Raw genomic sequence first — 25682 nt, 5'->3', positions numbered from 1 at the left:
TGGGACTAGCACCATTTGATTATCTTTTCTCATTCCACTTGTGGTTTACCAGTTCTTTCTATGACATGTTATTATTTTATTGTGCTCTCTACATTTTGTTTATTATATTATATATTATTATATGGGTCCTATTTAAATCTTCAAGTTTAGTAGATAATTGTCCAATTTGTTTCTCTCTGCTTTATTCTTCAACTGTGACTGGTTCTCCCCCTCATTCCCTGCTAACGCCATCTGCAGTGGTGGAAGGCACATCTCTGGGCATTCAACAGTCCCTACAACATTCTGGGCAAAGGAAGGGCAGAAGCCACCGGGTATGAGTTGTCTTATGCCCCTGAGTGTAAGGCTTCTTTGATGCTGTCACTTTGGATAGATTGGTCCTTCTGCCAGTAAACTGGTTGTGTGGTATTGACTGGGATGACCAGGGCTTGGCTGATGCTGGTGTGGATTTGACACTTGAGTCTAAGTTGTGGAATGAAGGGAGATGGTGAGACTAGTTCATACCACCCACTGGAACTCCCTTTGTGAAACAGGAGTGGGATTCCGCACTTGGTCCTGCTTGGGCTTCTCTTTTCCCAATCCTGTGGACATGGAGAGAAGGCTTTTCATTTGTCTTTTCTTGGGGGTAGGGGAGGATGTTGGCTTTCAAGCCTGCATGATGCCCAATTCAAGAGCACATGGGAGATAAAAATGAAGCACAGGTAACTCACAAAGCACTGGTACTCAAGCCCTAAAGTCCCTAACCTTTTACTTTCTTCTCTCTAGTCTTCAGAACTATCTCATTGTTTGTTATATAACTTGCAAGGAATTTAGTTGTATTTGTAGGGAAGTATAGACAAGACCACCCATCAGAAAAAGTAAATCGGTACCATCTTGTTCTGGAACTGGGCAGGAATGTCTTTTGCCTTTTATAAAGTTGAATAAAATATGACCTAGTGTGGGGAAATGAGTGGCAATCCTATTTAATCACTGGACTCAAATGCAAAGCATATGTATTCTCCATTTCTTGAGAAAAGGCAAGAGGAAGGCTACCTATCTATAATAATGACCAAAATATTTCTCCAACATTTCCTTGCAACGTCTGGAATTATAAAATAATTTTTCCCTTGAACTGATATCTGGGTCTCTTAAGTTATCTTTCTTAATGGTGAAAGATGTTTGCAAACTTTAGTCATTAACATTTTGGTGAAATTAGTTTATTTGGCCATGACAGTCACTTCCAGTTAGAGTCTATGAGGTTGAATGAAAAGAGAAAGGCTAATACTTCATGGGGCCCCACACTGTGGATCCCTGGAAGACAAAAAGGCAAAAGACAGCTGTAAGAACCAGAAAGGGTGGCTTGGGGGAGGGAAGGGTGTTGGAAGAAGACAACTGAGTCTGATGCTACAAAGTCTCAGGTTCAATTGCTTAAGGTAGTACAAAGGACTGTCCCCATTCACCCAGAGAATACCTCACTTACCACTCTCTCTACCTAGCCCAGCTTTACCTTCTTGGTGATTCTGTTATTTGGTAATTGAGTTGGTTTAGGTGTCTGTGCTGTTTCCCCATTGGCATATAATCCCTATGTGTATAGTGTCCTTTTCTGTCTACTGTACCCTTGGCACCAAGAAATTTGCCTCAAACACAGAAGCTGAGCTCAATGCCAACTCCAGGAAAATCAACACTCAACTATCATGGGACAGCATCCAGGTTCAGTTAAAACTGTGAAAATGTGGGGGAAAGATGAATAATTACTCAATGAAGTGGGGCTGAGCACAAGGGCCTAACTGTTGCAAGAGGGGGAACAAGCCTGGGGACAGTGAGAAGCGCACCGTCCATCCCAGCATTTCCATCAGCACTAGCCCTGAGGCTGAGAGGAGTACTTGAAGATGGAGTAAGGGTCTGGGGGTTGTCTGGATCTATTTATTAAGGAATTAGGTCATCTTTGATAACCTAGACAACATCAGTTAGGTAAGATATGAGAATAAACATCAGCATGTCTAAAATAAGAGTGCTAGACACTGAAGTAGACTTCCATTACTGATGAATTCTCAGTTATTAATATTAGCATTTCACAAGTGAGACATCTATATTTTGGAGGAAGCTTCCCCAAGATCACACCATCTCTGTGTTGGCATGAAGATTTTGAACCAGCTCACCCTGACTACAAAGTGGAGTCTCTGAACTACATGTTCCCACTCTCCTACTGTTCACACCTCAGAGCATATGGTCAAGGAAGATGTAGAGCAATAAAATTAAATATATTTAAAAGTATTGGAAGGGATGACTGAAGAGCAGGAAAGGGCAGTGTTTATTAAACAGGAATATTTGAATAAAAGCTAAATAATTCTGGGGCACCTGGGTGGTGCAGTCGGTTAAGCATCTGACTTCAGCCAGGTCACAATCTCGTGGTCCGTGAGTTCGAGCCCCGCATCAGGCTCTGGGCTGATGGCTCGGAGCCTGGAGCCTGTTTCCGATTCTGTGTCTCCCTCTCTCTCTGTACCTCCCCCATTCATGATCTGTCTCTCTCTGTCCCAAAAATAAATTAAAAACGTTGAAAAAAAAAGCTAAATAATTTTGAATTATTTGATTTTTAAAATTCAAGCGCACATATATTTTCATTGAATTAAAAAGATAACAGTGGGATTAAGTATAGTAGTACTAGAAAGATTTGAAGACACTGGCCAGAATTCAGTGCAGAGTAGTAAGACAGAAAACATTAAAAATAATTCATGTTCAGTGTGCCTGGGTGGCTCAGTCAATTAAGCATCTGACTCTTGATTTTGGCTCAGGTCTTGATCTCACCATTGTGAGTTTGAGCCCCATACCAGGCTCCACACTGTGTGAAACCTGCTTAAGATTCTCTCTCTCTCTCTCTCTCTCTCTCTCCCCTTCTCCCTCTGCCCCTCCCCACTTGTGCTCTTTCTCAAAAAAAAAAAAAATGATGTTAATCCAGAGATGAACTTGTAATGAGCTTGGAAATCATCACTACCATCCTTACCAGAAAAAAAGCTAGGTAAACTTGAACCCATCAGAAAACTGAGGTCACAAGGCAAACAACCACCCTGAACTCTGGAGAGACAGACACATCCAGAGATTTCCAGCACCCAAGAGTTGCTTACCTGGAGTTGTTTACATGGTTTAAGCCTCTGAAGTCACAAACCTGTAGAAATAAATGGTCATTTTGAGAACTTACTGGAGGTTGAATGTGGACTAATTGAATGGGAAACTCCAGGGAAGCTTCTGTATTAGGGGCTCTCACACCTCCATGACTCTTTCTTTTATAAGGTTCTTATGATAAGGATCTGTGAAAAATACACTGGAAGGGGAATGGAAATATTAATTGTCAAACATACCCACAACCTTCTTCTTCCCCTTAGTCTCCAGGGGGAATGACTTTACCAGGGCACAATTCTGAAGCCCTATCCAATCTAGGAATGGTATTCTTCCTGAGTCCAATTTCCTTTGGCCTCCCTATCTCACATAAGAAGAAATAAAACAAAGTCAGCTGGGCACAGGCATGATGCAGTCAAGGAAAGGAATCAGAGGGAAGGGGAAGTGGGAGAAAGTTGTGTCAAGACTACTGCCTGAGAAAAAGCCACTGAATTACTGAGGCTTCATCAAAAGATTCTAAAATGCTCCCATACCCAAACCCTTTCCCCACACCAATTCTCCAAAATTACAGTGGATTACATTGGAAAGAGCTACAAGACAATTTTTCTTTGAGGGGTAGTTTATAGGGAAGCCTCAAACCAAGATGAAAGATAAAAATTTGAAGACACTAGCACTGACAACTACAACAAGAATTAAATACATCTCACCTCCTAGAAATAACAGCAGAGGGAGCCTGGGTTGCTCAGTCAGTTAAGTGTCTGATTCTTAGTTTTGGCTCAAGTCATGATCTTCTGGGATCAATCCCTGCATTTGGCTCTGTGCTGATAGCACGAAGACTGTTTGGGGTTCTCTGACTCTCCCGGTCTCTGAACCTCTCCTGCTCTCTCTCGCTCTCTCAAAATAAATAAAATTAAAAAAAAATAGCACGAATTCTCACACTAAAGACCTGCTATCTCAGCACCAGTTACCCACTAAAACATGTCTGCTTGCAACAAAAAAAATCACAAAGCATGCAAAAACATAAGAACAAACGGTTTTTGACAAAGAGACAAAGAAAGTATAAAAGCCATATTCATATGGAACACAGATGTTGAAATTAGCAGGAAGGGAATGTAAAAGAATTAACATGTTAAGGACTCTAATGCATAAAGTACAAAACTTGCAAAATCAGATATGAATTGTCACCAGAGAAACGGAAACTATAAAAATTATCAAAAGAAAATCATTGGCCTCAAAATCACAGAAAAAAATAATGAAGAATACCTTTTACAGGCTCATCAGCAGGCTCAGCACAAAGAATCAGTAATTTTTAAGAAAAGTTAATAGCAACTTTCCAACCTAAATGCAATGACAAAAAATTTTTTTAAATATAATAGCTCTAAGAGATCCAAAAAGTCAGGGAAGTTATTAAAAAGTGTAACGTTCATGCAATTGAAATACCAGATAGAGAAGAGAGAGGATGCCATAAGAAATATTTTAAATAACAGTGACTAAGAATTTTCCAAAATTAATGACAGGCCAAAAAACATGGAGCTCAGAGAACACTAACAACACAGAGAGAATTTTGAGTGAAACTGAAAAAAAAAAAAACTTACACAGAAATGAGGACAAAAATTATAATAGACTTCTCATAAGGAACCACATAAACAAGAAAAGAGTGGAGTTGTAAAATATTAAGGAGTGCACTTGCTGTGATGAGCATTGGGTGTTGTATGGAGGTGTTGAATCACTATATTGTACACCTGAAACTAATATTATGCTGTGTATTAACTAACTGGAATTTAAATAAAAACTTTCAAATAAAATAAATAAATAAAATAAAATGCAAGGGGAAAATGTCATCCTAGAATTCTATATCCAGTGAAATTATATTTCAAAAGTGAAGGAGAGATATGAGAATCACCTGGGGAGTTAGGGACATGAAAATGTATGGGGGTCTCACCCATATCAATTAAATTGGAATTTTCTTTTCCCGTCTTATTCCCAGAGCTCCCTTTACAAACTCTCTTTAAAAATTAACATTAGGGAGAGGAGGGAAGATGGCAGCTTAGGAGGACACTGGGCTCACCGCGCGTCCTGCTGATCACTTAGATTCCACCTACACCTGCCTAAATAACGCAGAAAACCGCCAAAGGATTAGCAGAACGGAGTCTCCGGAGCCAAGCGCAGACGAGAGGCCCACGGAAGAGGGTAGGAAGGGCGGCGAGGTGGTGCACGCTCCACGGACTGGTGGGAGGGAGCTGGGACAGAGGGGCAGCTCACCGGCCAAGCAGAGCCCCCGAGTCTGGCTTGCAAAAGTGGAGGGGCCTGACAGACTGTGTTCCGACAGCAAGCGCGACTTAGCGTCTGGGAGGTCATAAGTTAACAGCTCTGCTCGGAAAGCGGGAAGGCTGGAGGACAAAGGGAGGGAGAGCTGCTGAGCCCCCAGACGACAGAGCTCAGTTTGGTGGGGAACAAAGGCGCTTGCCAGCACCATCTCCCCCGCCCATCCCCCAGCCAAAATCCCAAAGAGAACCAGTTCCTGCCAGGGAACTTGCTCAATCCGCACAAACACCCAACTCTGCACTTCTGCGGAGCCAAACCTCAGGCAGCGAATCTGACTCACTCCCGCTGCCACAGGGCCCCTCCTGAAGTGGATCACCTAAGGAGAAGCGAGCTAAGCCTGCCCCTCCTGCCCCCGTGCACCTTGCCTACCCACCCCAGCTAATATGCCAGATCCCCAGCATCACAAGCCTGGCAGTGTGCAAGTAGCCCAGAAAGGCCACGCCACCCCACAGTGGAGAGGCCCCTAGGAGAGGGGAAGAGAAGGCACACACCAGTCTGACTGTGGCCCCAGCGGTGGGCTGGGAGCAGACATCAGGTCTGACTGCGGCTCCGCCCACCAACTCCAGTTATACACCACAGCACAGGGGAAGTGCCCTGCAGGTCCTCACCACACCAGGGACTATCCAAAATGACCAAGCTGAAGAATTCCCCTCAGAAGAATCTCCAGGAAATAACAACAGCTAATGAGCTGATCAAAAAGGATTTAAATAATATAACAGAAAGTGAATTTAGAATAATAGTCATAAAATTAATCGCTGGGCTTGAAAACAGTATACAGGACAGCAAAGAATCTCTTGCTACAGAGATCAAGGGACTAAGGAGCAGTCACGAGGAGCTGAAAAACGCTTTAAACGAAATGCATAACAAAATGGAAACCACCACGGCTCGGATTGAAGAGGCAGAGGAGAGAATAGGTGAACTAGAAGATAAAGTTATGGAAAAAGAGGAAGCTGAGAAAAAGAGAGATAAAAAAATCCAGGAGTATGAGGGGAAAATTAGAGAACTAAGTGATACACTAAAAAGAAATAATATACGCATAATTGGTATCCCAGAGGAGGAAGAGAGAGGGAAAGGTGCTGAAGGGGTACTTGAAGAAGTAATAGCTGAGAACTTCCCTGAACTGGGGAAGGAAAAAGGCATTGAAATCCAAGAGGCACAGAGAACTCCCTTCAGACGTAACTTGAATCAATCTTCTGCACGACATATCATAGTGAAACTGGCAAAATACAAGGATAAAGAGAAAATTCTGAAAGCAGCAAGGGCTAAACATGCCCTCACATATAAAGGGAGACCTATAAGACTTGTGACTGATCTCTCTTTTGAAACTTGGCAGGCCAGAAAGAATTGGCACGAGATTTTCAGGGTGCTAGACAGAAAAAATATGCAGCCAAGAATCCTTTATCCAGCAAGTCTGTCATTTAGAATAGAAGGAGAGATAAAGGTCTTCCCAAACAAACAAAAACTGAAGGAATTTGTCACCACTAAACCAGCCCTACAAGAGATTCTAAGGGGGACCCTGTGAGACAAAGTCCCAGAGACATCACTACAAGCATAAAACATACAGACATCACAATGACTCTAAACCCATATCTTTCTATAATAACACTGAATGTAAATGGATTAAATGTGCCAACCAAAAGACATAGGGTATCAGAATGGATAAAAAAACAAGACCCATCTATTTGCTGTCTACAAGAGACTCATTTTAGACCTGAAGACACCTTTAGATTGAGAGTGAGGAGATGGAGAACTATTTATCATGCTACTGGAAGCCAAAAGAAAGCTGGAGTAGCCATACTTATATCAGACAAACTAGACTTTAAATTAAAGGCTGTAACAAGAGATGAAGAAGGGCATTATATAATTGTTACAGGGTCTATCCATCAGGAAGAGCTAACAATTATAAATGTCTATGTGCCGAATACCAGAGCCCCCAAATATATAAAACAATTACTCATAAACATAAGCAAACTTATTGATAAGAATGTGGTAATTGCAGGGGACTTTAACACCCCACTTACAAAAATGGATAGATCATCTAGACACAGGATCAATAAAGAAACAAGGGCCCTGAATGAGACATTGGATCAGATGGACTTGACAGATATATTTAGAACTCTGCATCCCAAAGCAACAGAATATACTTTCTTCTCGAGTGCACATGGAACATTCTCCAAGATAGATCATATACTGGGTCACAAAACAGCCCTTCATAAGTTTACAAGAATTGAAATTATACCATGCATACTTTCAGACCACAATGCTATGAAGCTTGAAATCAACCACAGAAAAAAGTCTGGGAAACCTCCAAAAGCATGCAGGTTAAAGAAAACCCTACTAACGAATGAGTGGGTCAACCAGGCAATTAGAGAAGAAATTTAAAAATATATGCAAACAAACGAAAATGAAAATACAGCAATCAAATGCTTTGGGATGCAGCGAAGGCAGTCCTGAGAGGAAAATACATTGCAATCCAGGCCTATCTCAAGAAACAAGAAAAATCCCAAATGCAAAATCTAACAGCACACCTAAAGGAATTAGAAGCAGAACAGCAAAGGCAGCCTAAACCCAGCAGAAGAAGAGAAATAATAAAGACCAGAGCAGAAATAAACAATATAGAATCTAAAAAAACTGTAGAGCAGATCAACGAAACCAAGAGTTGGTTTTTTGAAAAAATAAACAAAATTGACAAACCTCTAGCCAGGCTTCTCAAAAAGAAAAGGGAGATGACCCAAATAGATAAAATCATGAATGCAAATGGAATTATTACAACCAACCCCTCAGAGATGCAAACAATTATCAGGGAATACTATGAAAAATTATATGCCAACAAACTGGACAACCTGGAAGAAATGGACAAATTCCTGAACACCCACACTCTTCCAAAACTCAACCAGGAGGAAATAGAAAGCTCGAACAGACCCATAACCAGAGAAGAAATTGAATCGGTTATCAAAAATCTCCCAACAAACAAGAGTCCAGGACCAGATGGCTTCCCAGGGGAGTTCTACCAGACGTTTAAAGCAGAGATAATACCTATCCTTCTCAAGCTATTCCAAGAAATAGAAAGGTAGGAAAACTTCCAGACTCATTCTATGAAGCCAGTATTACTTTGATTCCTAAACCAGACAGAGACCCAGTAAAAAAGGAGAACTTCAGGCCAATATCCCTGATGAATATGGATGCAAAAATTCTCAATAAGATACTAGCAAATCGAATTCAACAGCATATAAAAAGAACTGTTCACCATGATCAAGTGGATTCATTCCTGGGATGCAGGGCTGGTTCAACATTCGCAAATCAATCAAGGTGATACATCACATTAACAAAAAAAAAAAAAGAGAAGAACCATATGATCCTGTCAATCGATGCAGAAAAAGCATTTGACAAAATCCATCATCCTTTCTTAATAAAAACCCTTGAGAAAGTCGGGATAGAAGGAACATACTTAAAGATCATAAAAGCCATTTATGAAAAGCCCACAGCTAACATCATCCTCAACGGGGAAAAACTGAGAGCTTTCTCCCTGAGATCAGGAACACGACAGTGATGCCCACTCTCACCGCTGTTGTTTAACATAGTGCTGGAAGTGCTAGCATCAGCAATCAGACAACAAAAGGAAATCAAAGGCATCAAAATTGGCAAAGATGAAGTCAAGCTTTCACTTTTTGCAGATGACATGACACTGTACATGGAAAATCCGATAGACTCCACCAAAAGTCTGCTAGAACTGATACAGGAATTCAGCAAAGTTGCAGGATACAAAATCAATGTACAGAAATCAGTTGCATTCTTATACACTAACAATGAAGCAACAGAAAGACAAATAAAGAAACTGATCCCATTCACAATTGCACCAAGAAGCATAAAATACCTAGGAATAAATCTAACCAAAGATGTAAAGGATCTGTATGCTGAAAACTATAGAAAGCTTATGAAGGTCATTGAAGAAGATTTAAAGAAATGGAAAGACATTCTCTGCTCATGGATTGGAAGAATAAATATTGTCAAAATGTCAATACTACCCAAAGCTATCTACACATTCAATGCAATCCCAATCAAAATTGCACCAGCATTCTTCTCGAAACTAGAACAAGCAATCCTAAAATTCATATGGAACCACAAAAGGCCCCGAATAGCCAAAGGAATTTTGAAGAAGGAGACCAAAGCAGGAGGCATCACAATCCCAGACTTTAGCCTCTACTACAAAGCTGTCATCATCAAGACAGCATGGTATTGGCACGAAAACAGACACATAGACCAATGGAATAGAATAGAAACCCCAGAACTAGACCCACAAACATATGGCCAACTCATCTTTGACAAAGCAGGAAAGAACATCCAATGGAAAAAAGACAGCCTCTTTAACAAATGGTGCTGGGAGAACTGGACAGCAACATGCAGAAGGTTGAAACTAGACCACTTTCTCACACCATTCACAAAAATAAACTCAAAATGGATAAAGGACCTAAATGTGAGACAGGAAACCATCAAAACCCTAGAGGAGAAAGCAGGAAAAGACCTCTCTGACCTCAGCCGTAGCAATCTCTTACTCGACATATCCCCAAAGGCAAGGGAATTAAAAGCAAAAGTGAATTACTGGCACCTTATGAAGATAAAAAGCTTCTGCACAGCAAAGGAAACAACCAACAAAACTAAAAGGCAACCAACGGAATGGGAAAAGATATTCGCAAATGACATATCGGACAAAGGGCTAGTATCCAAAATCTATAAAGAGCTCACCAAACTCCACACCCGAAAAACAAATAACCCAGTGAAGAAATGGGCAGAAAACATGAATAGACACTTCTCTAAAGAAGACATCCGGATGGCCAACAGGCACATGAAAAGATGTTCAGCGTCGCTCCTTATCAAGGAAATACAAATCAAAACCACACTCAGGTATCACCTCACGCCAGTCAGAGTGGCCAAAATGAACAAATCGGGAGACTATGGATGCTGGAGAGGATGTGGAGAAACAGGAACCCTCTTGCACTGTTGGTGGGAATGCAAATTGGTGCAGCCACTCTGGAAAGCAGTGTGGAGGTTCCTCAGAAAATTAAAAATAGACCTACCCTATGACCCAGCAATAGCACTGCTAGGAATTTATCCAAGGGATACAGGAGTACTGATGCATAGGGCCACTTGTACCCCAATGTTCATAGCAGCACTCTCAACAATAGCCAAATTATGGAAAGAGCCTAAATGTCCATCAACTGATGAATGGGTAAAGAAATTGTGGTTTATATACACAATGGAGTACTACGTGGCAATGAGAAAAAATGAAATATGGCCTTTTGTAGCAACGTGGATGGAACTGGAGAGTGTGATGCTAAGTGAAATAAGCCATACAGAGAAAGACAGATACCATATGGTTTCACTCTTAAGTGGATCCTGAGAAACTTAACAGGAACCCATGGGGGAGGGGAAGGAAAAAAAAAAAAGAGGTTAGAGTGGGAGAGAGCCAAAGCATAAGAGACTGTTAAAAACTGAGAACAAACTGAGGGTTGATGGGGGGTGGGTGGGAGGAGAGGGTTGGTGATGGGTATTGGAGAGGGCACCTTTTGGGATGAGCACTGGGTGTTGTATGGAAACCAATTTGACAATAAATTTCATATATAAAATAAATAAATAAATAAATAAATAAATAATAAAAAAAACAAAAGTGAAGGAGAAATATTTTCTTAGCAAATTATAACTGAAAAAAAAATCGTAGACAGCAAATGTTCTCTGGGGGAAAAAAATGTTAAAATAATCTTTTCAAGCAAAAGAAAAAAATAACACAGACCAGAAATTTGGATCTACATAAAGCGAAGATGAGCATCAGTGAAGGAATAAAGGTAAAATAAAATAATTTATTGTTTGTATTCTTAATTGATCTGAAAGATAATTCAATGCTTAAAATAATAATAATAATAATGGATGATTATAGTATATAAATAAGTGAATTCAATGACAGCAACATTCCAAGAGATGGGTGGGGGAAATTATAAATATAAGGTGACTAGAGTAAATGTTAAGTAGTATAGTACTATTTGAGGGTAGATTTATATTAGTTAAAAATGTATAAAGTAAGCTGTAAAACAATCACTATTTTTAAGTATAAGTAATATGATGAGAAGAGATAAAGTAGAGTCATATAAAATGCTCAATTAAAACAAAAGGCAGAAAATGAGAGGAAAAAAGAAACAAAGAAAAAATGCAATAGACAGAAAGTAGTTGCAAGATGGAAGATATTAGTCTAGTTATATCAATAATCATTTAAAATGTGAATTACCTAAGCACACCAAGTAAAACATAGAGATTGTCAGAGTGGGTTAAAACAACAGCAATAACAACACCAATTATATGTTGACTCTAAGAATCCCATTTTAAACATAAGGACACAGGTTAAAAATAAAGAGATAAAGTAACATATGCCCTGTTAGCACTAATCAAGAGAAAGCTGCCATAGCTATATTAATCCAAGAGAAAGTGGACTGCAGAACAATGAGGCTTAGTAGAGTTAAAGGAAGGACATTATTTAATTATAAAGGGGTCAATTCTCTAAGAACAAAAAGCAATCCTAAATCTGTGAGCATCTAACAATAACAAAAAAACAAGTATAAAATTTTTGAACAATCACTGATTAGAAGTGAAAGGAGAAAAAATAAATCGACTGTAATAGTTAATGATTTCAACATGCTTCTGTCAATAATTTATAGGTTAAGCAGGCAGGAAAAAAAATGTGTAGCTGAATAGCACTGTGAATCAAGTTAATCTAGTGGACACATACAGAATAGTCCATACATCTGTAGAAAAATACATATTCTTGTCAAGCTAATATGAAACATTTATGGCCATATTCTGGACCATAAAAACACACACAAATTTAAAGTAATAGAAATAATAAAAAGTATGTTCTTAGATGAAATGGAAAAAAAAATAGAAATCAATAGCAGAAAGATAGCTGGAAATTTCCCCAGTGCTTGGAGATTATACAACACATCTCAAACATTAAATAGCAAAAATTTTTTTTTTAATTCAAGAGAAATTAAAAATTTTGAATGAAATAAAATGAAAATGCAACTTATCAAAGTGGGGAAACAGCTAAAGCAATATTTAGAGTAAACTTTGTACAATTAAGTGCATATATTTTTTAAAAAGAAAAATCTAAGGCTAAGGTTTGGCTCAGTAGGTTAAGAATCCAACCCTTTATTTTGGCTCAGGTCATGATCTCATGGTTCCTGGGATTGGGCCCCACATCGGGTTCTGCATTGACAGTGCAGAGCCTGCTTGGGATTCTCACTTTGCCCCCATCTAAATGAATGAATGAATGAATGAATGAATAAATAAATAAATAAATAAATATTTAAAAAGAGAAAGATCTAACATAAACTACCTGAGCTTCTACCTTAAGAAATTAGAGAAAAAATAAACAAAATAAGCTGAAACACTCAGAAGAATGTAAATAATAAAAATTAGAAGGAATTCAATATAGTTGAAAACAGAAAAACAGAAAACCAACAGGATCAAAAGCTAGGTCTTTAAACGATAAATTAAAAAATCGTCCTATCCATCTAACCAAAAGAGAAATACACTTGAAGTATAAGTTGACGGTATCAGAAATGAAAGTGATCCAACTACTGCTGATCCGTGGACCTAAAAAAATAATAATAAAAATAAAAAAGATAAATGAATACTGTGAACAACTTTATGCCTCCAAAGTTGACAACTTAGATGAAATGAATCAATTCTAGAAAGAATGAAATGAGAAAAACCCACTCCGGGAGAGAGAAATAACTTGAATAACACCATACCTACTAAAGAAATGGAATTAATAATTAAAAGCTTACAAGGCCCATAGAGTTCCTTTGAGGAATGCTACCAGATATTAGAAGGAAAATTAATATCAATTCTCCAAAGTTTTTTTTTTTTTTTGCATAATAGAAGGAGGAGGAACACACTCCAATTCAATTTTTTGAAAATGGAATTTATATAAAAACAAAGCAGCTAAACAAATTAAAACTATGATATTAAGAAAATACTAGTAAACCAAATCCAGTGAGATACAAAAATAATAATACATCATGACCAAATATGGTTCATTCCAGGAATATAACCTATTTAACACTTGAACATCAAAAAACAGTCTAATACATTACATTAGCAGACTGAATAAGAAATGAACATATTATTCTATTAATAGATGCAGGAAAGTCTTCAACATAATTCAACATGCATTCATCATCATCATCATCATCATCATACACTCTCAAAACCTTAGGATTAGGAAGGCTCTTCCTGCAATCTCTATCAAAATAACACCAGCAGGCCTAAGCAGGGAAGATGATGGCGTAGGAGGACGCTGGGCTCACCACATCCTGCTGATGACTTAGATTCCACCCACATCTGCCTAAATAACCCAAAAAACTGCCAGAAGACTACAAGAATGGACTCTCTGGAGCCAAGCATAGACAAGAGGCCCACAGAAGAGGTAGGAAGGGCAGAGACGCGGTGCTCACTACAAGGACTGGCAGAAAGGAGCTGGGATGGTGAAGGGGCTGCCCACCTGGCAAGGCAGAGGCCCTGAATCTGACTTGCAAAAGCAGAGGGGCTGGAGGGAATGAGTTCTGACAGCCAGCAGAACTTAACTTGGAATGTTATAAGTCAACAGCACTGCTGAGAGAGCAGGAGGGCTAGAGAGCAACAGGAGGGAGAGTTGTTGAGTCCCAGAGGAGAGAGCTCAGCTCCGCAGGGAACAAAGGTGCTGGGAAGCGCCATCTCCCTTGCCCATCCCCCAGCCAAAATCCCAAAGGGAACCAGTTCCCATCACGGAACTTGCTTGCACCACACAAACACCCAAGCTGTGCTTCTGTGGATCCATCCCTCTGACAGGTCTGCCTTCCTCCCAGTACCGCAGGGCCCCTCCCGCAAAGTCAAACCGAGTTGAGGCTGCCCCTCTTGCCACTGTACACCTTGCGGATCCACCCTGCTTAATACACCAGATCCCATAGAAGCAGCACCACAATCCTGGCAGTGTGCAAGTAGCCCAGACAGGGGCCACACCACTCCACAGTGAGTCCTGCCCCTGGGAAAGGGGAAGATAAGGTACACACCAGTCTGACTGTGGCCACAGCGGTGGGATGGGGGCAGACATCAGGTCTGACTGCGGCCCAACCACCAACACATGTTACTCCAGAGAGCACAGGGGAAGTGCCCTGCAGTTCCACGCCACTCCATGGACTATCCAAAATGATGAAATGGAAGAATTCTCCTCAAAACAAATTCCAGGAAGTAGCGACAGCTAACAAACTGATCAAAAATGATTTAGGCAATATAACAGAAAATGAATTTAAAATAATAGTCATAAAATTAATCGCTGGGCTTGAAAAAAGTATGCAGGACAGCAGAAAATCTATTGCTACATAGATCAATGGACTAAGAAACAGTCAGGAGGAGCTAAAAATGCTACAAATGAGCTGCAAAATAAAATGGAGGCCATCACAGCTCGGATTGAAGAGGCAGAGGAGAGAATAGGTGAATTAGAAGATAAAATTATGGAAAAAGAAGAAGCTGAGAAAAAGAGAGATAAAAAAAAAATCCAGGAGTATGAGGGGAGAATTAGAGAACTAAGTGATGAGATGAAATGCAATAGTATCCATATAATAGGGATTCCAGAGGAGAGAGAGAGAGAGAAAGGGTCTGAAGGTGTACTTGAACAAATCATAGCTGAAAACTTCCCTGATCAGGGGAAGGAAAAAAGCATTGAAATCCAAGAGGTACACAGAACTCCCTTCAGACATAACTTGAATTCATCTTCTGCACAACATATCATAGTGAAACTTGCAAAATACAAGGATAAAGAGAAAATTCTGAAAGCAGATAGGGATAAACATGCTCTAACATATAAAGGGAGACTGATAAGACTCGTGAGGGATCTATATACCGAAACTTAGCAGGCCACAAAGGAATGGCAGGAAATTTTCAATGTGATGAACAGAAAAAATATGCAGCCAAGAATCCTTTATCCAGCAAGCCTGTCATTTAGAATAGAAGGAGAGATAAAGGTCTTCCCAAACAAGCAAAAATGGAAGGAATTCATCACCATTAAACCAGCCTTACCAGAGATCCTAAGAGGGATCCTGTGAGACAAAGTACCAGAGATATCACTACAAGCATGAAACCTACAGACATCACAATGACTCTAAACCCATATCTTTCTACAATAACACTGAATGTAAATGGAATAATTGTTCCAACCAAAAGACATAGGGTATCAGAATGGATAAAAAAAAAACAAGACCCATCTATTTACTGTCTACAAGACACTCATTTTAGACCTGAGGACACCTTCAGATTGAGTGAGGGGATGGAGAACTATCTACCATGCTACTATAAGTCAAAAGAAAGCTGGAGTAGTCATAATTATATCAGACAAACTAGTCTTTCAATTAAAGGCTGTAACAAGAGATAAAGAAGGACATTATATAACAATCACAGGGTCTATCCATCAGGAAGAGGTAACAATTATAAATGTCTATGCACCAAATATGGGAACCCCCATATATATAAAACAATCACAAACATAAGCAACCTGATTGATGAGAATATGGTAATTTCAGGGGACTTTACTACTCCACTTACAAAAATGGATAGATCATCTAGACACAGGATCAATAAAGAAACAAGGGCCCTGAATGATACATTGGATCAGATGGACTTGACAGATATATTTAGAACTCTGCATCCCAAAGCAACAGAATATACTTTCTTCTCGAGTGCACATGGAACATTCTCCAAGATAGATCACATACTGGGTTACAAACAGCCCTACAAATGTATACAAGAATTGAGATCATACCATGCATGCTTTCAGACCACAATGCGATGAAGCTTGAAATCAAACACAGGAAAAAGTCTGGAAAAACTCCAAAAGCACGGAGGTTAAAGAACACCCTACTAAAGAATGAATGGGTCAATCAGGCAATTAGAGAAGAAATTAAATAATATATGGAAACAAATGAAGATGAAAATACAACAATCCAAACGCTTTGGGATGCAGTGAAGGCAGTCCTGAGAGGAAAATACACTGCAATCCAGGCCTATCTCAAGAAACAAGAAAAATCCCCAATACAAAATCTAACAGCACACCTAAAGGAAATAGAAGCAGAACAGCAAAGGCAGCCTAAACCCAGCAGAAGAAGAGAAATAATAAAGACCAGAGCAGAAATAAACAATATAGAATCTAAAAAAACTGTAGAGCAGATCAACGAAACCAAGAGTTGGTTTTTTGAAAAAATAAACAAAATTGACAAACCTCTAGCCAGGCTTCTCAAAAAGAAAAGGGAGATGACGCAAATAGAGAACATCATGAATGAAAATGGAATTATTACAACCAATCCCTCAGAGATACAAGCAATTATCAGGGAATACTATGAAAAATTATATGCCAACAAACTGGACAACCTGGAAGAAATGGACAAATTCCTAAACACCCACACACTTCCAAAACTCAATCAGGAGGAAATAGAAAGCTTGAACAGACCCATAACCAGCGAAGAAATTGAATCAGTCATCAAAAATCTCCCAACAAATAAGAGTCCAGGACCAGATGGCTTCCCAGGGGAGTTCTACCAGACGTTTAAAGCAGAGATAATACCTATCCTTCTCAAGCTATTCCAGAAAATAGAAAGGGAAGGAAAATTCCAGACTTATTCTATGAAGCCAGTATTACTTGGATTCCTAAAACAGACAAAGACCCAGTAAAAAAAAGGAGAACTACAGGCCAATATCCCTGATGAATATGGATGCAAAAATTCTCAATAACATACTAGTAAATCAAATTCAACAGCATATAAAAAGAATTATTCACCATGATCAACTGGGATTCATTCCTGGGATGCAGGGCTGGTTCAACATTCGAAAATCAATCAATGTGATACACCACGTTAATAAAAGAAAAGATAAGAACCATATGATCCTGTCAATCGATGCAGAAAAAGCATTTGACAAAATTCAGAATCATTTCATAATAAAAACCCTCGAGAAGGTCGGGACAGAAGGAACAGACTTAAAGATCATAAAAGCCATTTATGAAAAGCCCACAGCTTATATCATCCTCAATGGGGAAAAACTGAGAGCTTTCTCCCTGAGATTAGGAACATGACAGGGATGCCCACTCTCACTGCTGTTGTTTAACATAGTGTTGGAAGTGCTAGCATCGGCAATCAGACAACAAAAGGAAATCAAAGGCATCAAAATTGGCAAAGATGAAGTCAAGCTTTCGCTTTTTGCAGATGACATGATATTATACATGGAAAACCCAATAGCTCCACCAAAAGTCTGCTAGAACTGATACAGGAATTCAGCAAAGTCGCAGGATACAAATCAATGTACAGAAATCAGTTGCATTCTTATACACTAACAATGAAGCAACAGAAAGACAAATAAAGAAACTGATCCCATTCACAATTGCACCAAGAAGCATAAAATACCTAGGAATAAACCTGACCAAACTGTAAAAGATCTGTATGGTGAAAACTATAGAAAGCTTATGAGGGAAATTAAAGAAGATATAGAAAAATGGAAAACATTCCATGCTCATGGTTTGGAAGAATAAATATTGTTAAAATGTCATTGCTTCCCAGAGCTAGCTACACATTCAATGCAATCCCAATCAAAATTGCACCAGCATTCTTCTCAAAGCTAGAACAAGGAATCCTAAAATTCATATGGAACCACAAAAGGCCCCGAATAGCCAAAGTAATTTTGAAAAAGAGGACCAAAGCAGGAGGCATCACAATACCAGACTCTAACCTTTACTACAAAGCTGTCATCATCAAGACAGCATGGTATTGGCACAAAAACAGACACATAGACCAATGGAATAGTATGGCAACCCCAGAACTAGACCCACAAAAGTATGGCCAAGTAATCTTTGACAAAGCAGGAAAGAACATCCAATGGAAAAAAGACAGTCTCTTTAACAAATGGTGCTGGGAGAACTGGACAGCAACATGCAGAAGGATGAAACTAGACCACTTTCTTACACCATACACAAAAACAAACTAAAAATGGATAAAGGACCTGAATGTGAGACAGGAAACCATCAAAACCCTAGAAGAGAAAGCAGGAAAAAAAACCTCTCTGACCTCAGTCTCAGCAATTTCTTACTTGACACATCCCCAAAGGCAAAGGAATTAAAAGCAAAAATGAAATATTGGGACCTCATGAAGATAAAAAGTTTCTGCACAGCAAAGGAAACAATCAACAAAACTAAAACGCAGCCAAAAGAATGGGAAAAGATATTTGCAAATGACATATCAGACAAAGGGTTAGTATCCAAAATCTATAAAGAGCTCACCAAACTCCACACCCGATAAACAAATAACCCAGTGAAGAAATGCGCAGAAAACATGAATAGACACTTCTCTAATGAAGACATCCAGATGACCAACAGGCACATGAAAAGATGCTCAACATCGCTCCTCATCAGGGAAATAGAAATCAAAACCACACTCAGATATCACCTCTCGCCAGTCAGAGTGGCCAAAATGAACAAATCGGGAGACTATGGATACTGGAGAGGATGTAGATAAATGAGAACCCTCTTGTACTGTTGGTGGGAATGCAAACTGGTGCAGCCGCTCTGGAAAACAGTGTGGAGGTTCCTCAAAAAATTAAAAATAGACCTACCCTATGACCCAGCAATAGCACTGCTAGGAATTTACCCAAGGGATACAGTAGTGCTGATGCATAGGGGCACTTGTACTCCAATGTTTATAGCAGCACTTTCAACAATTGCCAAATTATGGAAAGAGCCTAAATGTCCATCAATTGATGAATGGATGAAGAAATTGTGGTTTATATACACAATGGAGTACTATGTGGCAATGAGAAAGAATGAAATATGGCCTCTTGTAGCAACGTGGATGGAACTGGAGATTGTTATGCTAAGTGAAAGAAGTCATACAGAGAAAGATACCATAGGTTTTCACTCTTATGTGGATCCTGAGAAACTTAACAGAAGTCCTTGGGGCAGGGGAAGAAAAAAAAAAAGAAGCTAGAGTGAGAGAGAGCCAAAGCGTGAGAGACTCTTAAAACCTGAGAACAAACTGAGGGTTGATGGGGGGTGGGAGGGCGGGGAGGGTGGGTGATGGGTATTGAGGAGGACACCTTTTTTGTTGAGCCCTGGGTGTGTATGGAAACCAATTTGACAATAAATTTCAAATCATATTGAAAAAAATATAAGTAGGAACAGAAATAATAAAAAAAATAATAACCCCAGCATTCTTCAAAGAGCTAGAACAAACAATCCTAAAATTAGTATGGAACCAGAAAAGACACAGAATAGCCAAAGCAAACTTGAAAAAGAAACCAAAGCAGAAGGCATCACAATCCCAGACTTCAAGCTGTATTACAAAGCTGTAATCATCAGGACAGTATGGTACTGGCACAAAAACAGACACACAGATCAATGGAACACAATAGAGAACCCAGAAATGGATCCACAAATGTATGAGCAACTAATCTTTGACAAAGCAAGTGGTGCTAGGAAAACACACTGGACAGCGACATGCAGAAGAATGAACATGGACCACTTTCTTATACCATACACAAAAACAAACTCAAAATGGATGAAAGACCTCAATGTAAGACAAGAAGCCATCAAAATCCTCGAGGAGAAAGCAGGCAAAAACCTCTTTGATTTTGGTCGCAGCAACTTCTTACTCAACACGTCTCTTGAGGCAAGGGAAGCAAAAGCAAAACATGAACTATTGGGACCTCATAAAAACAAAAAGCTGCTGCACAGCAAAGGAAACAATCAGCAAAACTAAAAGGAAACTGATGGAATGGGAGAAGATATTTGCAAATGGCATAGCAGATAAAGGGTTAGTATCCCAAAAATATAAAGAACTTATCAAACCTAACACCCCAAAAACAAATAACCAGGGAAGAAAAGGGCAGAAAACATGAATAGACACTTTTCCAAATAAGTCTTCCAGATAGCTAACAGACAAATGAAAAAAATGCCCAACAACGCTCATCATCAGGGAAATACAAATCAAAACCATAATGAGATACCACCTCACACCTGTCAGAATGGCTAAAATTAACAACTCAGGCAACAACAGATGTGGACAAAGAGGAACCCTCTTGCACTGTTGGTGGGAATGCAAATTGGTGCAGCCACTCTGGAAAACAGTGTGGAGGTTCCTCAGAAAATTAAAAATAGACCTACCCTATGACCCAGCAATAGCACTGCTAGGAATCTACCCAGGGGATAAAGGAGTGCTGATGCATAGGGGCACTTGTACTCCAATGTTTATAGCAGCACTCTCAACAATAGCCAAATTATGGAAAGAGCCTAAATGTCCATCAACTGATGAATGGATAAAGAAATTGTGGTTTATATACACAATGGAATATTACGTGGCAATGAGAAAGAATGAAATATGGCCTTTTGTAGCAACGTGGATGGAACTGGAAAGTGTTATGCTAAGTGAAAGAAGTCATACAGAGAAAGACAGATACTATATGTTTTCATTCTTATGTGGATCCTAAGTAACTTAACAGAATACCATGGGGGAGGGGAAAAAAAGAAGTTAGATAGGGAGGGAGCCAAAACATAAGAGACCCTTAAGAACTGAGAACAAACTGAGGGTTGATGGGGGGCGGAAGGAGGGGAGACTGGGTGATGGGTATTGAGGAGGGCACCTGTTGGGATGAGCACTGGGTGTTGTATGGAAACCAATTTGACAATAAATTTCATATGTAAATATTTAAAAAAATAATATAAAAACATAGACACCAAAAATAAATAAATAAATACATACATACATACATACATACATAATAAACAAACAACAAAATAAAACATATAGCTAACATCATACTTAAAAATGAGCAACTGAACAATTTTCTAAATAAGACAATGAAAAGACAGCAATGTCCTCTGTCACCACACCAATTCAACATTGTCTTAGAAGTCCTGTACAGGTAATAAGCCAAGAAAAAGAAATAAGGGGAGAACAGTTTGAAAAGGATGAAACAAATCAGCAATTTTTTTTCCTGATGACATTATCGTCCATGTAGAAAACCACAGGGAATCTACAAAAAACTCCCAAAAGTAATAAGTAAGTATAGAAAAATTGTAGGATACAAGGTCAATGTACAAAATGTAATAGCTTTCCCATATACCAGTATTAAACTATTGGAATTTGAAATTTAGGAAACAGTATCTTTTACAATAGTCCCAAGAAAGAAAGAAAGCAAAGAGAGAAAGAGAACAAAGAAAGAAAGAAAGAAAGAAAGAAAGAAAGAAGAAAAAAGGGGAGAGAGAGAGGGATGGAGGGAGGAATGGAGAAAGGAAAAGAGACTGATATGTAAATCTAGCAAAATATACATGGAATCTATAAAGAAAACTAGAAATACCAATAAAATAAGCCTACACCTGAAATCTTATGCAAAAAGAAAAGCAAAATGGATTATAGACCTAAAGGTAAAGTGCGAAAGTATAAAATGTCTTGAATAAAACCTGGGGAAAATCTATGTGACTTTGGGTTTGGTAATAAGCTTTTTAGATAAAACTCTTAAGAGCATGATCCATGAAATAATAAATAGGTAGGCTATACTTTATTAAAATTAAAACCTAATGCTCTGCAAAAAAAAAAAATGATGCTAAAGAAAGACAAGTAACTCCTCAGAGAAAATACTTAAAATCCACATATCTGCATAGTATCTGTATGATACCATACAATACAATAGTGTATGATTCTGCATGATACCTTGAGGGTAAATACATGACAATATATGTTTGCCAAAGCCCATAGAACTTACAACACAGAAAATGCACCTTATTGTATACAAATATTTAAAATTAATTTAGGAGGTTGGGGTGTCCCAGGACAGAATACAGACACTGGCTAGAGAATCTAATTGTATTACAAATCTATGATACATTCTCACTGAAGGGAGTTTTAGAAAAAGTGTTGACCTAAGTAACTTAGGAATAAGTGGCCATTATAATATCAAAGGTAAAAAGAACAGTACATAAAGCACCCTACTCTAACTGGCAAAGTTGATTCCCCCTGAGCTACAGGTTAAAAATTCTGAAACTTCTACCACATTGTAGTGAAACCTCTAACCATATTGTGGTTTATGATAAGAAACATTATGATAAATATTTGGTCTTTGTGCCCATTTTTGGAATCAACCATGTGATTAGAGGGTTGGAACAGTTAGTCCCATGCTTGACTTCCCAGGACCTCCCAGCAGGGGGGAGGAGTTGGAGATTAAGTTCATTCACCAATGACCAATGATTTAATCAACATACACAGGTAATGAAGCCTTCATATAAACCAAAAGGACAATGTTCATAGAGCTTCTGGGTTGGTGAACATGTGGAGATTCTGAGAGTGGTGCCAGGAGAGGACATGGAAGCTACATGCCTTTCCACATACCTTGCTCTATGCATCTCTCCCATTTGTATGTTTCTGAGTCATATTCTTTTATAATAAACCAGCCACCTACCAATTATAATGTTTCTCTGAGTTCTGTAGGGCGCTCTAACAATTTAATCAAACGCAAGGAGGGGTTTGTTGGCACCTCCAATCTAGAGCTGTTGGGGTCCAGCTGTGACAACCTGGACTTGCATTTGGTGTCTGAAGTCAAACAGATGATCGTCGTGTAGGACTAAGCCCTTAACCTGAGGGATATGAGGCTATCTCTGGGTAGATAGTTGAATTATATGATACCTAGCTGGTGTCTAAAGCGTTGGAAGCACACAGACACTGAAAATTGAGAACAGAACCATTTTACCATGTGTACTAAAATCAAAGTAAATGAGTAACAGAGGTGAGAGCTGGTTTTCTCACTGTTGATGTGAAGGTTACAAATAAGCAATGAGCTAAAGTAATCAGTGCGGTACTTGACTGGAGTTGAATATATCAGTGTCACCTTATATTTAGCTTGTTTTGGTTCATATGTGTGAAACTCAAATATTTATAGATATATGTAGATACATGAAACAGCATATGCACATATATTCCCTTGCTTTGTCAGCTGAGAGTACCTAGAAGCAACCACACTGCATAAGTATGAGCACATTAAGTGTCCAGATATTTATTGTACTATTCTCTATTATAAGAAAATAGGACTCTTCAGATAAATGACTGATTTTAGGGCTGAAGCAGGGAATATGCAAAATATGCCTGAAACAACTTGTAGTGCCACAAGTTAAGAAAGTACTCAAAAAATGTAAATTCACATTGATGGGTATGTCAAAGGGGCACCAGGAGTCAATTGAAAGAACTACCAATGGCCAAAGTTGAAATATTTGAGTATCTTAATAAATAATGTACTATAAGATTTTAGCCCAAAGTATAAAATAAATATCCATGAGTCCATACCCATATAAATAAGTTATTGAATAAATATGGAGGAGTGACCAATACCCTGTGCAGAAAATTTCTGAAAAATTGTATGTAGCTCTTTCTCCTCAAGTATGCAGAGTATCATTCTCTCCCTTTTAAATCTAGGCTGTGAATGGGATCAGTTTCTTTCTTTGTCTTTCTGTTGCTTCATTGTTAGTGTATAAGAATGCAACTGATTTCTGTACATTGATTTTGTATCCTGCAACTTTGCTGAATTCATGTATCAGTTCTAGCAGACTTTTGGTGGAGTCTATCGGATTTTCCATGTATAATATCATGATATCTGCAAAAAGCGAAAGCTTGACTTCATCTTTGCCAATTTTGATGCCTTTGATTTCCTTTTGTTGTCTGATTGCTGATGCTAGAACTTCCAGCACTATGTTAAACAGCAGCGGTGAGAGTGGGCATCCTTGTCGTGTTCCTGATCTCAGGGAAAAAGCTCTCAGTTTTTCCCCGTTGAGGATGATGTTAGCTGTGGGCTTTTCATAAATGGTTTTTATGATCTTTAAGTATGTTCCTTCTATCCCGACTTTCTCAAGGATTTTTATTAAGAAAGGGTGCTGGATTTTGTCAAAGACCTTTTCTGCATCGATTGACAGGATCATATGGTTCTTCTCTTTTTGTTTGTTAATGTGATGTATCACGTTGATTGATTTGCAAATGTTGAACCAGCCCTGCATCCCAGGAATGAATCCCACTTGATCATGGTGAATAATTCTTTTTATATGCCATTGAATTCAATTTGCTAGTATCTTATTGAGAATTTTTGCATCCATATTCATAAGGGATATTGGCCTGTAGTTCTCTTTTTTTACTGGGTCTCTGTCTGGTTTAGGAATCAAAGTAATACTGGCTACATAGAATGAGTCTGGAAGTTTTCCTACCTTTCTATTTCTTGGAATAGCTTGAGAAGGATAGGTATTATCTCTGCTTTAAACGTCTGGTAGAACTCCCCTGGGAAGCCATCTGATCCTGGACTCTGTTCCTCAGAAAATTAAAAATAGACCTACCCTATGACCCAGCAATAGCACTGCTAGGAATTTATCCAAGGGATACAGGAGTACTGATGCATAGGGCCACTTGTACCCCAATGTTCATAGCAGCACTCTCAACAATAGCCAAATTATGGAAAGAGCCTAAATGTCCATCAACTGATGAATGGATAAAGAAATTGTGGTTTATATGCACAATGGAATATTACGTGGCAATGAGAAAAAATGAAATATGGCCTTTTGTAGCAATGTGGATGGAACTGGAGAGTGTGATGCTAAGTGAAATAAGCCATACAGAGAAAGACAGATACCATATGGTTTCACTCTTATGTGGATCCTGAGAAACTTAACAGGAACCCATGGGGGAGGGGGAGGAAAAAAGAAAAAAAAAGAGGTTAGAGTGGGAGAGAGCCAAAGCATAAGAGACTGTTAAAAACTGAGAACAAACTGAGGGTTGATGGGGGGTGGGAGGGAGGAGAGGGTGGGTGATGGGTATTGAGGAGGGCACCTTTTGGGATGAGCACTGGGTGTTGTATGGAAACCAATTTGTCAATAAATTTCATATATTAAAAAATATATATTATAAAATACCTGAAAAAAAAATAAAAAATAAAAAAAAATAAATCTAGGCTGTGAATAGTGGACTCCTAATAAAGACTCCAGTATGCAAAAAGGGAGGAAACAGTAAGTTTAGAGTGAAAAAACCTAGCAAACACCTTTTCAGCCCAGTGGTCAAGGTTAACACCAGCAGTGATAAGTCATGTTGACAGGACAGACATTTGATATGATGTAACATAATTCTGTGCTCTTTCTCTGCAAAACTTGTAACTTTAGTCCAACTATGGCAAAAGCATCAAAT

General features: G+C 38.8%; 1 long non-coding RNA gene across 1 annotated transcript in view; it reads right to left on the bottom strand.

Annotated features, from left to right (window-relative positions):
* Window positions 1–602: 602 nt before the first annotated feature.
* LOC111561828 overlaps window positions 603–25682 on the bottom strand; it is a 51635-nt gene continuing 26555 nt past the window's right edge. The window contains exons 2-3 of the long non-coding RNA XR_002744734.2: window positions 3099–3139; window positions 603–1287 (exon numbers count right to left, since the gene is read on the bottom strand). This is a non-coding gene — a long non-coding RNA (uncharacterized LOC111561828). The remainder of the gene's footprint in view (window positions 1288–3098; window positions 3140–25682) is intronic.

Source organism: Felis catus, chromosome C1 (assembly GCF_018350175.1).
Source record: "Felis catus isolate Fca126 chromosome C1, F.catus_Fca126_mat1.0, whole genome shotgun sequence".
NCBI classification, from domain to species: domain Eukaryota; kingdom Metazoa; phylum Chordata; class Mammalia; order Carnivora; family Felidae; genus Felis; species Felis catus.
This window is presented reverse-complemented; position numbering and strand designations above follow the sequence as displayed.